This window comes from Podarcis gaigeae, assembly GCF_964106915.1.
Source record: "Podarcis gaigeae genome assembly, chromosome: 4".
Classification (NCBI taxonomy): Eukaryota; Metazoa; Chordata; class Lepidosauria; order Squamata; family Lacertidae; genus Podarcis; species Podarcis gaigeae.
The window spans coordinates 33158906-33174758 of record NC_139677.1 but is presented as its reverse complement, the minus strand read 5'-3'; the positions used below and the strand labels follow the sequence as shown (position 1 = coordinate 33174758).

General features: G+C 41.2%; 1 protein-coding gene and 1 long non-coding RNA gene across 5 annotated transcripts in view; one reads left to right on the top strand and one right to left on the bottom strand.

Moving 5' to 3' along the window:
* NPAS2 (neuronal PAS domain protein 2) overlaps positions 1-15853 on the top strand; it is a 94250-nt gene continuing 78397 nt past the window's right edge. For 3 of the 4 annotated variants that reach the window (XM_083735509.1, XM_083735511.1, XM_083735508.1), the window contains exon 1: positions 1-1475. The gene's annotated coding sequence lies outside the window, so the exon portion shown is untranslated. The remainder of the gene's footprint in view (positions 1476-15853) is intronic. The other variant, XM_083735503.1, reaches the window with a different exon arrangement.
* Positions 8176-15853, bottom strand: part of LOC310843132 — a 32527-nt gene continuing 24849 nt past the window's right edge. Inside the window, exons 2-6 of the long non-coding RNA XR_014563515.1 lie at positions 15020-15122; positions 13183-13295; positions 11314-11832; positions 10737-10863; positions 8176-10492 (exon numbers count right to left, since the gene is read on the bottom strand). This is a non-coding gene — a long non-coding RNA (uncharacterized lncRNA). The remainder of the gene's footprint in view (positions 10493-10736; positions 10864-11313; positions 11833-13182; positions 13296-15019; positions 15123-15853) is intronic.

The window sequence follows — 15853 nt, the reverse complement described above, 5'->3', positions numbered from 1 at the left end:
ACAAGCAGGAGGTTATCATCAGAGTTTGAGAACACATTCCAGCCAGGCAAAAAGACTCAAGAGGATAGGTGCAAAGTACAGCCTGTAATAGCTGTGTCCTGGGGAGGATCTGGAGGGCCAGTAGAGAACGCTAGAGGGCCGCATTTTGCCCCCAGGCTTGAGGCTCCCCATCACTGTCCTCTAATGTGAATCTGCCACAAGCTTACCTTTACAGTGATACAGTGCAATATGGGTGTTGGTGAGAGCCGTATTTTATGGGATGTTCTGAGGAAAATACTTCACACAATGCCTAGTTAATTTTTGTAATTCACTGTCACAAAATTGCAGTGATGGCAGGGATTAAGGCAAATCCATGACGAAGAGTTCCCTCAGTGGCTTGGTTATGATTAGCAAAATGTTCAGAGCCTCAGTATAGCTCCTGAGTACCAGATTGAGGGCACAGCAGGGTTACTGCTTTCATGTCCTTTTTTTGATGTTCTGGAAGCCGCTGACTAGCCTTTGCATGAAGCAGGGTGCTGACTAGATGGACCTTTATGTCTGAAGTTGCAGGGCTGTTTTTAATGCTGGGTGTCTGAGATAATTGGGTCACGAAACCCACATTCAGGATTTTTGAGAGTCCTGATATTAATGAAGACAGGTGAATAATAGGCTTATATCATCATCCATTGAAAAGGATGGAACCAGTGCTATTTTTCTGGAAAAAGATGTGCTGGAGCTCACCATGAGCTTCTCCCTTGTTCTCTTAGAATGGCAATGGCACCTACCTGAGAGGTGTCAGAGCTGAGCTCAAAAAAAAAGCCCTGGATGGAACTTAACTTTGCTTTGCTGTCATTAATGACCTCTTCAAAGTTACATTGCCTGAGTCAATGGGTTCAAAATGAAAAGAGGGGATTTTAATTGAACACCTTTGTCAGCCTGAGCTGTTTAACAGTGAAACAGTCCGCCTCAGTAGCTGGTGAACTCTCCTTCATTGGAGGTGTTTAGAGGTTGGTTAGATATCTGTCAGGGCTGCCACTGTAGTTTATTTCCTGCAGTGGGTTGAACAGTGTGACCTTTCCGGTCCTGACCAACTCCCATGGCCCCATCTGCAACTAAAGCAGCATTATACCACTTTAAACAGTCATGGCTCCCCGCAAAGCATTGTGGGAACTGTAGTTTGTTAAGGGTGCTGAGAGTTGTTAGGAGAGCTCTATTTCCGTCACAGAGCTACAATTCCCACAGTTCCCTAGGAACTAAAAACCACTCCTGGCAACTCTCAGCATCCTTAACAAACTACAGATTCCAGGATACTTTGTGGGATGAATCCTGATACTGTATTAAATGTACAGTACAGATTGGGGGGCGGCGGCAGGGCTATGATTCTACTTAAAAGGCTCACTGTTTTATGAACATCATGTGAACAAGGGGGTGAAGACATCATCCCTCGGCCAAAAATCAAGATGAAATACAAATCAGTAAATACTTCAGGACAAATGGTGAGTTAACTGTAATTGACGACACCGATAATCTCTTTTTTATATTCATTTAAAAACTCCTTGGAGATCTAGGCAGGTTAAAACAATGAAGCCATTTTGAAATCCCTCACAGTATGTTTAGGTGGAAATACCACTGGACAAAGGAAAGTGTCTTGCAATATGATATTGTGGCGGTAAAAAGCAGCATATGCTATGAGCATATGCTACTTTTAACTGCTGATTAATGCAGGGAATTCAGTGCAACAAGATGACCACATAAAAAAATAATGAATACTTTATATTCATGGAAGAGGATTCTGTCCATTTCTATTTTCCTTCATTTGTTCAGGCAGGGCAATTTTGTAAAGGTGGAACCACAAATTACCTCAGCAAATGGCATGTTTCAAAACCTGAGTTCACAGGCATCCCAAATGCAAAACCAGAGGAGGAAGAGGACATTTTAAAGCCTGAGGTGGAATAGAAAATGGCATTCCTTTCTTCACCTCAAGGCTTAATACCTCAGGCTGTAAAATGTATTGGGCCAGCCCTGGGGCAAGTGTTTGGGGCCCACATAAGGGAAGGCTAAAGTGGTGGGGGTTTTTTAATATAAATGTTATTAGTATTTTCCACACAACAACAACACGAAGGCTAAAGTTTTAATTCCAGTACCCAAAATGAATTGTGAGAGCTTTCTAGAATTTCAGTTTGTTACCATGTGTCTTCAATCTATGTGAACATAGCTACTTAATTAGAGTTGCTTTGTAGATACCATTTTTGTAAACTGCTTTTGAGATTTTATCCAGTCGAGAGGTATATAAATTTTATGAAATAATGAATATCTTTAAAACAAAACAAAACAAAACACTACCACAACAATGCCTCTTGCAGTGTAAGTATGCCATCTTCTGGCTGGTTTGTTTTTAAAATATATGTAGTCCTTATACACCTGTGTTTAGAGATTTTTTTTATATCAAGTGATATATACATTTTATAAATCAGTCAGTTGAAGAATGCTGGTTGTATTATTATTACTGTTATTATTTAAATCTGTATACTGCCCTTCATCCGAAGTTCACAGCATAAAAATACAAAAACACAAAATACATAATAAAAACAAGAACAAAACAAACCAATACCCCCCTTCTACAAACACATTTAAAAGGACATGTGCCTATATTTTTTATAAAAGCATAATTTAAATGCTAATTGTGTCAGGTTTTTTATTTCAAAAAATCACAAGGATAAAAAGCAGTCATTGACAGAGCAGGCTCAAGACATTTTGCTGTCTGAAGCAGAGCTCAAATGGTTGCCCATCACCGACAGCACCGTTCAGATTCTAGTTTCTGCCTTCATCTAGCCTCCCCTCATGGTGCTGCCTAAAAATTGTAGTTACACCTTCTTGTGTGGCTGGGGAAGGATATGGATTTTAAAACATAAACTGGGTTCCTCTTTCTTTGTTTTAAGTTTTTATTATTATTATTAAAAAAAAATAAATCTCAGCAGCCAGGTGCCGAAGAAATTAATCTAACTTTTGGGGGTGTATCTGGAGCTCCCAAGTTGCTAACCATTTATTTATTTATTTTAAAACATTTATATACCACCTTATAACTTTGTATTAAAGAGAATTATACAAAATAGAAACATACAGCCCTCCCCAATAAATCAGTATAAAACGATAAAACAGCAATATATAAATCATGTTATCTATGTCCTTATTAATGAGCAAGCGCGAAGTTACTTGCTGGTCTCATTTAAATGCTGTTTACATTTTAACAACTTAATTTACCCTCAAATCCAGTTTCTGTTTCATAATGGGAAAATACCCAGGCAGCTTTTCCTTAAAATTGTGTGTATTTGTGAAAAGACACATTAAAATTTTCTCCTATCTTGAATGAGCATTGCTATGAACATTGCACGTATGTGGCTCAGTGTCTCATTCAACACACAAGCACAGCAGAGTTTAGTTATACTGTATCCAGAAGATGTCACTGTTGTCCACAGAGCCCACTGTTATTACTGGATATTTACATCTGTGCAGTATGAGTTATCTTAAGCTGTGTGTCTGGTTTTCCAGTTGTTGCTTCTTCAGTGAAGAAGATGGTGGAGTGGGAACAATTTTGTCTCCTTCATGGTATACAGTTGTAGTTGTTGGGGCTTTAGAGAACACTGATAATTGTCATGACATTGACCCTTGCAGTGTCAGCAAACTAGATATGTTAGTGGATTTGCAAGGTAGACAGCTTGCGTCTCACTATTTGAATGGCAAATCAATGGGGGGAATATTGCTGCAACATTTCAGACAGTTGCAGCAGCAAGGTACTTTGAAATGATCAGGGCTTCAGCATCATAGGCATAATATAGTAGCTAAGCAACAGCTAAGAGCCAAAAGGATCCCAGTTCAAGTGTTACCCTTTCCTAGGCCCTGAAGCTGTTATTAGCTTTGGTGGAGCGAGGAGACGCAGTCATAGAAGCTGTACTACCAGCATCCAGCTAATAGCAGCTTCAGGATTTACCGGTACATCTGGGAAGGGCAATGGAGGACAGGCTTAAGCACTTGTTCCAGAACACCCAGCTCAACCCCAGTGGACTCCTAATTAGCAAAACAAAAGCCATAGGCGATCCTAATCACAAATCTCACACATCACATCTAACTTGGCTTGGAATATAGGTCAGAAAGCAGGATCTGAGTGGCACTGGAAAGCAAAGGTCATGCTATATAACAGGATAATGTTTAGGGTCCATGTGTCCTTCAAACCTAAGCCCTTTAACTATGAAAGTTATTTGGTCCCTGAGAACTTACTGGGGGATTACAGATCATAAATAATTATGAGTTGATCTCAAATGTTTCAGTTTCAAAGGTTAGTCATGATCGTGGAACTGGCTTGAATAGCAAATATGGTTTTCAGATATGACATTTAAAAAGTGCTCTTAAGCCGCCTTTCTTATGCAATTTGTGCTGTTTTTAGAATGCTTGAAAATGTTTCATTATTTTATTTATCATTTAATTTAATGAAATTTATATGCCACGTGATTGTAGAAAAACATCAAAGTGGCTTACAAAAAAGATAAAACTATTATTATAGATTTGTTTGCCACCATGGGCCCCTTTCGGAGGAAGGGTAGGATACTAAAATTTAATAAATAAACCATTATAATAATAATTTGTGCCCTGTGTGCTTTTGTTGATGTGGGGCAGGGTCCAAACTATATATATTCTTATCAAGTGCATTTGCTGCATTTAAATTATAGATCCTAGGAATTAAATGGCCCATCTTTGGTGAAAAGGCACTCTGAGATACATATGCTGTTCACCAGGGGAATTGCTCATTCAGGCCTTGACAATGTGGACTTACTATATTGTGCTCCTTATAGTGTATTGCAGAGCTTCCCTTTATATTTTCTTAGTCAGCATTTACACTGATGGATAAACTTAAAATCAAAAACCTTTGGCAATACTATTTTGATTCTACGGCAAATGTGGTTAAGTGTCTTAAGCGTTGGACTTAAGAGTGTGGAAATGTGGATACAGATTCTCATTTGGACAGTAACGAGGTTTACTAGATGACTTTGATAAGTAATTCTCTGTCAGCTTAACTTACTTTGCAAGGTTCGTAAAGTTGTTGTGAAGACAACGGGAGGGGCAGCCATTTATGCTACTTTCTATTCCTTGGTGGAAGGACAGATTTATTTTTTTTTAAAGTATAAATAAATATGCTTCAACCATCTTCATAAGAGTTGGACATGACTAAACAACTAAACAACATGTATGATACATGCATAGGCTGACCAGGCACAAGAGACAGGATATCTAAGCTGCTCCAAGCCTGTCTTTCTCAGCTATGCCTGCAAGGGCTGCTTCCAAGTCCTCTGAGAAGAATTAGAAACAATCTATAAAAGGCTGGTGGGAGCTTAAGAACCCCTGGAGTATAGCAGTTTAAGGAACATAGGCTTGCAGGAATGTGGTGAAATGTAACCTACATGAGAGGTGGCCCTTGTCTCGTTCCCTGCTTAGATGCAAGGTGTACAGCACCATAACCTACTTGCATAAAAGACATCTTCAGTGTGATGTTTCGAGATAAGGATGCTGATAGCTTACTTGTATATGAGGTGTAGGTTGTGTGCAAGCACTAACCTCAATAGCAAACATTAAGTGCGAATGATAAAAAGGATGCCCAAGCTTTAATAGCTCCAGGATCAAAATTATATAGCAACCCCCACACTGTACGCTTCATTACTAAAATGCCATTGAAATCTTCAGTATGTGACACGGTAGCCTAGCCTTCAAATAATTCTGCACTTCCTTTTTCAATGAACTTACTCATGCTCTTTGAACTTCAAGGTAGAAAAATCAAAGGCAGTGACAATGTCTCCCTGGAGTTCCTGACCTACTTTGTAGAAATCTGTTCTTGTCTTCAGCAGAAATGTGGAAACTATGTCAGAAGGATTTACTCAATATGTTGTTAAGAATTTATTTCTCCTTTGAACATCGTGCATTCCAAGAGAAGTAATTTAACAGACATTCACACACACACTGAACAAAAAGTGAAGAAGAAGGAGAAGAAACTTTGCTTGAAGAATGGTACCTGTATGAAATGAAGAAGCTGTCAAATGGGTTAGCTAATGCTCTGTGAACTCTGGAATGCAGGTAGCTGAACAGAACAGTTCACAAAATGAATCCTGTCAGTTATGCTAACGGATAAATGTTGCAGTTTGCTTACTTAACCTCTAAAGCAGTGGTTCCCAAACTTCTTGCCTCACAGACTGCTCTAAAATTCACAAGGATGCTTCTGCCTGTAATGTATGATGCAAGGTGCTGTATATGAGTTTGTATTTTTAAAGATGTGCCATGGAGCACTTGAATTAAGCTCATGGACCACTGATGGTCCACGATCCACAGTGTGAGGGACAGGCAGGTGACCGAAGGGTAGGCAGAGGAGGCAGTGGGGCAGGCAGGGTGCCAAGCAACGTTTGAGGCAGGGGAAGAGGAAGAGTCTTAGCAGTCAGCGACGTGAGAGGAGGAGGTGGGGAAAGAGTTGCAGGAAGGTGCAGAGGTGGATGAGTCAATCCCAGAGAGAGCCGGGCCATTAGAATTGCCCCAGTCCCTTTCCCCAGTGCCTCCAAGAACAATGAGTGGTTTAAAGTGATAGGAGCAGCTGGAAATGCAACACAGGAGAAGCTCCGGTTGCTTGTGTGCATTACATCAGAAGAGTGGGCTTAAATGTGCTGATGGAGGCATGGATGCACTGCTGCTCAAACTGTCCAGTTTGGAGCACAAGTCTGAAGAAAGAGATGTCTAGCTACGCAGCTAGTTAGCAGGCACGATGCATGTAATTCCAGTCAACCTGGAAGCTTTTGCATGGTGCTCTTTTGCAAACCATGAAGCAAGGCCATATTGGCTTGTGCTCACCTGACATTCTTACCTGCCTGAAAGCTAAGTGAGTGTTGGGCACAGGAGTTGTCAAAAGATTGATGCTGCACTACCATTGAGGATGTACTTTGTTGACTGATTATTGAATTTATACCCAGCCTTCTTTGCATGGAACTCAAGACTGTGTACATGCCAGCTACCTATAGCAACTTCTTATATTAAATGGCAACTGCCCACATCACTCTGATATTTTATGCAATGGGGAAACCCAGTGGTTACTTCCTATACTCATCTTGTCAACCCCAGGGAAAGGGCATTGCTGGCATAGGAAGCAGTTGCTTCAGAAGCTCCTCTCACATGTAACAATTCCCAGGGTAGCAGTCATGTTTGACCACCACCGCAGCAAAAACATGCATCTGATGTAGTGGAATTTTGCCCACAAAGCCTTATGCCCTAGTAAATTTGTTAGCCTTTAAGGTGCCACAATACTTTTTTTGTCCTCCCCCCCCCCCATGGTATTCCAATTACATATGGTACCAGAGCGGCCTAGAAAACAGCTGTGCCAAAACACCACCCATGTCATTGCTGAGGTAATGAAATAACCTGATCTCATGATCATATGAAAGAAGGAGGGAAGGAATGTCTTGATTCTACCTTCCATTTTCTGAGTTCTTTCAACATGGATGCTTCAGTCTGAATTCTCAGGTGCATGCAGTCATGCATAGCTCTGTAAATGTTCTTTTATGGCCACTTTGTTCTAATGTTGCACTAAACTATAATTGACTATGTTCTGACTTCCTTCTTTTTTAGTATCCAAGGAACAGTAAACTAATTTACACCTCATATTATCTGCACTGACATATTTCACTAGACAGGCAGATGGTGTCTCAGTTTTCACATGCCTCATAAACTTTTAGAAAGTTCCTTTATAATCTTCTTGTACTGACTTTACTATGTTTATATATCATAGCAGGGGGCACAAGTGTCATCTTGTCCAAAACCTTGCAGTGCAGGATTTCCACCCCCCCTCAAAGGGGCTTGAACCCATGACCCTGGGGTTAAGAGTCTCATGCTGTCCTGACTGAGCTATACTGCTATGCTGGAACTCTCAGGGCAGTGCACAGAAGCAGGTTGTATTCAATGAAGTCATTGCATGAGTGCAACAGGACGTCTGCTCTGTCTCCCTCCCTATGCACCCCACCTAATCTGCTCTGGGGATTCTCCCAACCCTCCGTTTGTTGCGATTAGGTTCCAGACTTATAGCAAAGCATCCAGAGAAGTGGCTGAAAAAAAAAACTTTTGAAACTAATCTCCTGTAATTATAAAACCATTTTGATTTTGCCTTTGTTTTTTTCCTTCAGCAAAAACTCGATTATTTTTTAGAGTTACATGAGCAGGCCCAGGCCACTCCCAGCTTTTGAGGCCAACTTGGTGCCCACTAGGGCTACTAGATCATGGGGTGAAGTGGCAGCCAATTTTTAGTGTGGGTTTCATGTGACGATAACCATAAATTACTCAGAATTAAGCTCCACAGGGATTGTTCCCTGATAAGCTGGTATAGGACTGTAGCTGAATTGGTTAACTTTGAAGGTGCCACAGAAGACTGCTAGCAAGGGACATCATAAACCTCCAGACCTACGAGTCAGATTGTAAGACATGGATAACATTGTAAGAAAAACAACTAATTGGGGAAAGGAGAGGAAACATGAGCACTGAAAATGCAATCTCACTCTTTGCCATCACTGTAGAAACAGGATTGCTTTATATCTTTCTTTCAGTGGGCTCTGAGGGTAAGCAATTTGCGCACTAAGGAATGAACACATTATCTAGGTGCGTGTTTATTTCAGTGGGAGTTCTCTCTCCTTGACATGTAGCTTAATTTATTTCAAATGCTGTTGAGAAGCCAGTCACAGATGTTTCCCTGTTAGAAGAAACAAAAGTACAAAACAGATTCTTTCCGTGCTGGGAAGCATCTTGTACACTACAGATATCTGATAACTATAATGAGCCTTAAATTCAACTTTCCCCCTTGGTTTTATGCCCAGGATTGAGTGGTTTGCATTTACTTTGGTCTGATTATTGATTTGGAAGAGAGGGTATTGTTACATGCCACCACCCCAATCTCCACAGCAGTGCGAAATTCCAGGGGTTACAAGTGCTTACCTAGGATTTGTGTTTCCTTATGAAAATGAGGCACAGCGGAGATTGTAGTGTCTTTTTGATATATGATTTATTTACACATATATACAACCTGTGTCTACAGTGGAGATTTTCCCAGCATTATACTCCAAGAGAGTCTCTTGCTTCTCCCATAGACCCAATGGCCTTAGATCCAAAACAAAAACTAGCCATGTTCTCTCTCTCCTTTTTCCAGCCTGTCACAGTTTTGCTAGCACATCACTGCCAACTGTCCCCCTAAAAAACTAACACTGGCCTTTTGTCTTGCTAACTGAAAACCAGGGTCTGGGGTCGAGCTTCACCCATCATTTGGCTGTTTGGCACTACATCTCCCAGTGTCCCATCCACCTACCTTTTGTTAGATCAACAGCTCAGTCATTATCAAGTGATTATCTCATGAGGAAGCTGGCCTGTGTTATTTCTTGCTAGATCCAAGGATTTGGGGGTTTCCTTAAATTCTAATGCTTTACTGAATCCAGAGATTTTGGGGAATCTTGAGTCCCTCCCAATCTCATAACAGCGCGTTTAAGATGCTACCGGCAAAGTACTCATCAAGGCCACAACTAGATACAAATGCATCTTCATATTTAACAAGTGGCTATAGGGATGGTAGCAAGTGGAGAGAGGATATTGCTTTCCTCTCCTTTCCTGTGGTCCTAAGGAAGGTCCTGATTCTGAATTTGCTATTTGCTTTGGGCGGAAATAAGCCACTGGGACCAGTTTGATCCTCATTTGGATGGGCCTGGGCAATATATTGCTCTATTTTTCTTCTGCATAAACACACACAGAGAGAAAGGCTAGCTGTGCTGGGGAAACTGGGCTACACAAGGGAGTGGGTGGCAGAAGAGGCATGGACCTTCCTCCAACTTGGTTCAAGGGAGATGGAGGCCAGACTGTGCTATGCTTGAAGGAGAAGACAAACGCTTTCTCCTGGCATGGCCCATGCACATATGGCTTTCTTCTGAGGATGCATGAAGGAAACAGGTTCACTAGGAGTTAGAAACTTTCCAATTATACATCTCTGACCTTTGTTTGACCTAGACCCTCAACTTGACTTGCAGCTTTCCACCCCCAAGAGGCAAAAGTGTATATTCCTGTCATTCCTTAACCTTTGTTTCACCCAGACCCCAGCCTGCCTACCTTCCTGGGGGACAAGAGTGTGTCTTGCTATGATTGCTTGACCTTTGTTTTACCTCTGCCTTATCTGTCAACTCAGGTAACTGCCATTGTCTCGGATTTGAGAGGCACCTCTGCGTAATATAAATGTCATGCAGTTTTAGGTGTTCATGCACAAGTGCCTTCATGCATGCTCTCCCCACACAGCAACTCCCTGATCTTTCTGTGTTGTGCAGGGAAGATCTGTAGTCTACTTGTGATATAGCATGGAAGATTCTTGCTATACCCTTTTAAGAGTTAGCAGCAGCTACACTGATTCCTTTGTATTTTTGGTGTTTTCCATTGAATTGGCATGAGATTTTCCAACATGGACTAGCTAAGTACAGTGGTACCTCGGGTTAAGTACTTAATTCGTTCTGGAGGTCCGTACTTAACCTGAAACTGTTCTTAACATGAAGCACCACTTTAGCTAATGGGGCCTCCTGCTGCCGCCGTGCCACCGCCACCCGATTTCTGTTCTCATCCTGAAGCAAAGTTCTTAACCTGAAGCACTATTTCTGGGTTAGCGGAGTCTGTAACCTGAAGCATATGTAACCTGAAGCATATGTAACCCGAGGTACCACTGTATTGGGGAAGATGAGATTGGGAGTCCCTGTTATATAAGCAACTTTAATAGCTGTACAGACACAGCCCAACAGCTATCTAAATTAAATAAATATTTCCAGTCTGTCCATTTCACTGCCGAGCCTCTCTTCCCCAGAGCCAATGTGGTGTAGTGGTTAAGAGCGGTAGTCTCGTAATCTGGGGAACCGGGTTCGCGTCTCCGCTCCTCCACATGCAGACCTTGGGCCAGTCGTACTTCTCTGAAGTCTCTCAGCCTCACTCACCTCACAGAGTATTTGTTGTGGGGGAGGAAGGGAAAGGAGAATTTTAGCCGCTTTGAGACTCCTTCAGGTAGAGAGAGCCAGTGTGGTGTAGTGGTTAAGAGTGGTAGTCTCGTAATCTGGGGAACCGGGTTCCCTTCCCCGCTCCTCCACCTGCAGCTGCTGGGTGACCTTGGGCTAGTCACACTTCTCTGAAGTCTCTCAGCCTCACTCACCTCACAGAGTGTTTGTTGTGGGGGAGGAAGGGAAAGGAGAATGTTAGCCGCTTTGAGACTCCTTCGGGTAGTGATAAAGCGGGATATCAAATCCAAACTCTTCTTCCCCTTCCTTGTGACCTGTCTATACACTGTATTTCAGATTATACATCACATGCAGAATTGTGCCTCCATTGCAAAGCAACTGAAAAAGAATTAAAACTAATGGGAGAAATAAAACACACAGGATTTAATTCATTTTTGCTTTTCTGTATATTTTCAATATAAACAACAGATGACCTCAAAGTTTTGTTAAAAAACAAAAACAAATCACATTCCTTTCTTGTTCTATCACTGCAACAGTTGTCAGGATTGGACAACCACACACCCCAAGACACATGCTACATTTTAGTCATGGACAGCCACTTACTTGCAACCAGAAAGTGCTTTCAGAAGGTGTTTAATCAATTGTCAGTGTTTATGTAGAAATTCAGAAAGGAAGAATGACTTTTGCAGATGTAGTCAGCTGTTCTTTTGTACATATTCTGGCTCTTTAAATACTTGGTTTTTCATGTGATTGGCTCGCTCTGCTTCTTATGTAGGTGAACTCTGATTTCTAAAGATCTCCTGCAACGTAACTTTGAGGGAGAAGAATTAAGTCTTCAGTCAGCTCCCATTGCTATGGATGTATAAATATATTCTGCAGCTGTGACATTTACAGCACTTGGAAAACATTGTTTGTTCCGTAGGTCGTTCTCAAACTCCTGCCCGCCCCCTTCTCTAGCCAACAGTTTCAACAGCTCTAGCAAGGATGATTTAAGACAAGGGGAAGATTGCTCTCCCTCACTGATCCATTAGGTCTGCTTTCCCCTTACTCGCAGCATGTGTCTGACAGTGAAGCAAGGCTTCCATCTCCATCATATTTCTCACTTCAGGCTGATGGAAAGCAATCTTACAGTAACATAAAAGCTGAGAGTTGTGATGGACAACACTTTAGCAATTAAATAGGAATATACTTACAGCACCAACTGCTACAGTTGATTCCCCCCTCCAACAAAATGCCATTCTCCTAATGCTTTCTGTCACTAAATCTAAATGTAACCAATCCATGGATGAATTGAAATCTCAATTTTTCAGGGAAACTGACTAGTAGCGGTCAGCTCCCGAAAAGTAGGTCAGTAGGTCACTAACATAAACCTGAAGTGAAAGAACATTCCTGACCTGCTGTATTGGGCAGAGGGTGGGAAAGAAGATGGATATTCAGAGCACTCTTAAAATACAGCATGCGCTTTGAAATTCCATGGCATTTTTATCTCAAAGTGTAAGTAATAAAAGATTAAAAAAAACCAATTCCTGAGTAGAATATTTTAGGGGCTGAAATATCTTTACTTAACAGTCATGAGGGAAAACTTACTTCCGAATTGATTTCATGCTACTGTGGTTACCATAGCAGCAGAAAGCATTTAATTAAAAAAAGGGGGGGGGGATTTCACTGCCAAAATGTTACAGAAGTTCCTGGACCCTCTTGCTTTTCAAGAGCATAATTACCTCCATTTTTTTTCTTATTTAATGGATGCAGTTGCCATTTTCACAGCATGGACTCACACATATATGGGTATCTATCATGCCTTTCTCCTGGAGAATTTGGAGGATTTTGTTTTTGTTTTGTTTTGTTGTTTTACATTGGCAATGTACCTATTTTTATGTTCTTGGTGTACATTTAGTTTTAGTATACATGTGGCCTGTTGTTTATACTGAAACTGACTGTCCTGATTAATTTAGCTGATTCAAGTCTAGCCAAAGCGTTTAATGTCTTAAATCACAAGTGGTCAGCAGATACCATGGTAGTCTCTTCCATCATTCCAAATTTGCTGTAAGTTATCGTTACTTGTTCAATGCTAAGGGAAAGCCAGTTTTCATCTGCTCGGAAAACAGTTCCTTTACCATTGCTTCATGTGTTATTGGCTGCAGTCCTAAGCATACTTAACTTACAAGTGTCTGATTGAGCACGTCTGTTAAATGAAACAAATGTCAGAGGCTAGTAGCTAATTCTGGTTTTCCTTTTCCCAACATTTTTGTGACATACAAAAACAGGGAGACACTGAAAAGAACAGGTAAGTACCAAGTAAATTTTTGTTGGTTCAGATTAAACCTTGACTATGTTCTTACTCAAGAGCTGGATTTTGCAACTTTGCTTGCATCCTAAAACTCTTAAAAGGGTGGATCTTGTGACTCGGTGCAATAATTAGGCTCAAATCAGTGTCATTGTGCTTTGCCCATTTTTCAAGGTTCTACAGTGTCCCCTATCTTGATGCAAAACCAGGGCAAATTAAAGTCCATAGCTAGCAATGTGTTGTGGGCATACCTAGAACATTTATTATAGTGTTGCTATGAAGAGACGGTAGAGAAATTAAGCCTCTACTTCCGGTGCTTCTCTTTAAAATAATACAGTTATAAAGATTTCCTTAGATACTATTAACAAACCGGTAGTTCATATTTCTTAATAAACATATCTAATTATTTCTAGCTTGGCATGGAGTATTCTAGCAAATACAAGCCAACAAGCCAACACAATCTATTTATACATTACGGTGGATGACAGAAATAGGAGATTATCACCATTTAATAGTTATTTTCTTGGCGATTCTTAATGAACACTAGAGAAAGGACTTTCAGCATTCACTAGTCTGTCAACAATACTTAATTGTTTATAATTACACTAATATAATAGCTCTAGACAGATCATTCATTCACCGATTTAGGGTAAGCAAGCCAACTTCTAATGTTTTTTGATTCTAGTTTTCCCACCCTGTAAATTATAGACTAACTACATTTCTAGGTTCACACATTAATTCTCCCCCCAACACCACCATTAGCATTGTGTCCAAGCCCAGCCACACAGAACTCAATGCAGAGGCTCACTTGCTAACACTCAGAACATGATCCCAAACCACCGAACACCTTTAACTTTGCTTGGTCTGGAATGAGCAGGTGTTCTTGCAGATACAACAGGGGAAGTAAGCACGGGTTCACACTCAGAACCCCCCATGGGGTTCAGAGGAGTACAGGCTCTGGGTGTACGTTAATGCCTAATTATGGGCCTCTACCAGTTGCTAGGACGTGAGTGGTGCTGCGGGTTAAACCACAGAGCCTAGGACTTGCCAATCAGAAGGTCGGCGGTTCGAATCCCCGCAACGGGGTGAGCTCCCGTTGCTCGGACCCTGCTCCTGCCAACCTAGCAGTTCGAAAGCACATCAAAGTGCAAGTAGATAAATAGGTACCACTCCGGCGGGAAGGTAAATGGTGTTTCTGTGTGCTGCTCTGGTTCGCCAGAAGCGGCTTAGTCATGCTGGCCACATGACCCGGAAGCTGTACGCGGCTCGCTCGGCCAATAAAGTGAGATGAGCGCTGCAACCCCAGAGTCGGCCACGACTGGACCTAATGGTCAGGGGTCCCTTTACCTTACCATTTGCTAGTGTTAATACAAGCATATGCCTCTATTTAGTCATTCATTAGACCTGGCATGTACAAAGTCGTCTTATTCAACTTGCCATTTGAATTTACTGGGAATAAACCACCTCTTTCAGCTGCCTCAGGAAATCCATCAGACTGCTCAACCAGACCTGCATTGTTCTACTTGTCATGACTCAGTACCTATTCCTACTGTCATTCAATGTCTCTTCCTTCTGGCTTTATCCTCCATGCAATCCTCTTTTGTATGGGGTGCCTCTGAGAAACCATTTTGTGGGCAGGCTTCCTGCATTGCAGGGGGTTGGACTAGATGACCCTCGGGGTCCCTTCCAACTTTATGGTTCTATGAATTACCTGTGTATAAACTTGCATTAGCTGGCTCTCTTGTTATTGCATAACATTTCATTTTATGCTTGAAGTGGCAAAGCCATTTTACTTGCTGACAACCATTTTGGCACTGCAAACAAACAAGCAAACAAACAAGCAAACAAACAAACAATAAATATTATATTTAATGCTAATTCAAGTAGCTGTGTATAGGCACACTACGAGAGCTGCTGTGGTGTGCAATTATCTCCTGATTAAAAAAGCCCCGCAAATCCATGTTTCTGCGGGGTTATGAGCATGTGTAAACAGGGATACAGGCAGACCTGTTAATATCCCTCACTTCTATTTAGGGACACTTGATTTAGTGTACATAGAGCCTGATGGAATGCACGGCATGGAATCGTTTTTTTGGATTAGAATTATAAAACAATATGTTTAACATATGAAAGGCTAGAAATCTGAAATGAAGGTTTTGCCATGTGGGGCATTGATTTTTAAGTCGGCAGTGACAGCTTTTATCCTACAGAAACATTTTTTTAAAAAAAACATTTTAATCCCATGAAAAGTTGAAAATAGCTTTGTACAATACTTGTGTGCTTCTCGCTAAGATGGAGCTTTTCATCCTTGACCTACTTCTGCTTCCTGCACAATATACCTAATGAGTAATAATGACTTCAGAAAGGGCAGCTCTAGAGAAAAAGCTGAAGTAATGCCTTAAGATGGTGCCTATGAAAACATCAAACAGCATATTTTAAGTGAGCCAAATAAAAGAATCTGGATGGCTTTTTTTTAAGGTTTAATATTACGAAAGCACTGGAGTGCTAACTTCCTTTTGCAATAGTTAATGGAGGCTGCTGTTAC